Genomic DNA, 900 nt, shown 5'->3' on the forward strand with positions numbered 1-900 from the left:
CCTCCCTGGGCAGCTTGTTCCAGTGCTCCACCACCCTCACAGTGAAGAACCCTCTCCTAATCTCCAGTCTAAATCTGCTCCCCTCCAGCTTGAAGCCATTGCCCCTCGTCCTGTCACTGCAGGCCTTTCTAAACAGGTTCTCCCCAGCCTTCCTGTAGGCTCCCTTCAGGTACTGGAAGGCTGCTATTAGGTCTCCCCAGAGCCTCCTCTTCTTCAGGCTGAACAACCCCAGCTCCCTCAGCCTGTCCTCGTAGCAGAGGTGCTCCAACCCCCTGACCATCCTTGTGGCCCTCCCCTGGACCCTCTCCATCAGGAGCACGGTCATCAGCATGCTCTGGGGGAGTTCTAAGAAAGCTGTACCCTAAAAAGAAGGCTGCTGAAGTTACCCAGGAGCAGGTGCTCCAGGCCACTTGTCTTGTCTTTAGCCCTTGCTAAAGTAACTCCTCCCTTCCTCTCCTCCTAGTTACCTGCCTTAGGCCCTGAAGCCAAACACAGGGGACATCACGTATGACTGCAGGAGACGAACATTTCTTTCCTTAACTTCTATTTAATACAGCCTGATCAACATTTCTATCATTCGCTTTTTAGCACATTCCTGGATTTAAACTTCAGGCTGCTTTTATCTGCTAAGTCTCTTTAGAACATGCTATAATTTTTTACAGAATGTTATCACAAAACCCCCAAAACAAAGAGGAAAGGTGCTTGTACAACTGCCACCAATGTACGTAACAAAAGAGCCTGCTGAGAGTGGAGTTGCCAGGGCTCTGCAGCCAGCACCACCCAACTAGATTTCTGCACTGACCATTCCCGTGCTCACAAACTAAACCCAGTTGCCAAAAGTCTCTGTTCATACACCTTTACCTAAGGGAACTGACGACCACCTTTGAGTAACACCTCTCA

The sequence above is a fragment of the Calidris pugnax genome, unplaced genomic scaffold (genome assembly GCF_001431845.1).
Source record: "Calidris pugnax isolate Ruff unplaced genomic scaffold, ASM143184v1 scaffold225, whole genome shotgun sequence".
Classification (NCBI taxonomy): Eukaryota; Metazoa; Chordata; class Aves; order Charadriiformes; family Scolopacidae; genus Calidris; species Calidris pugnax.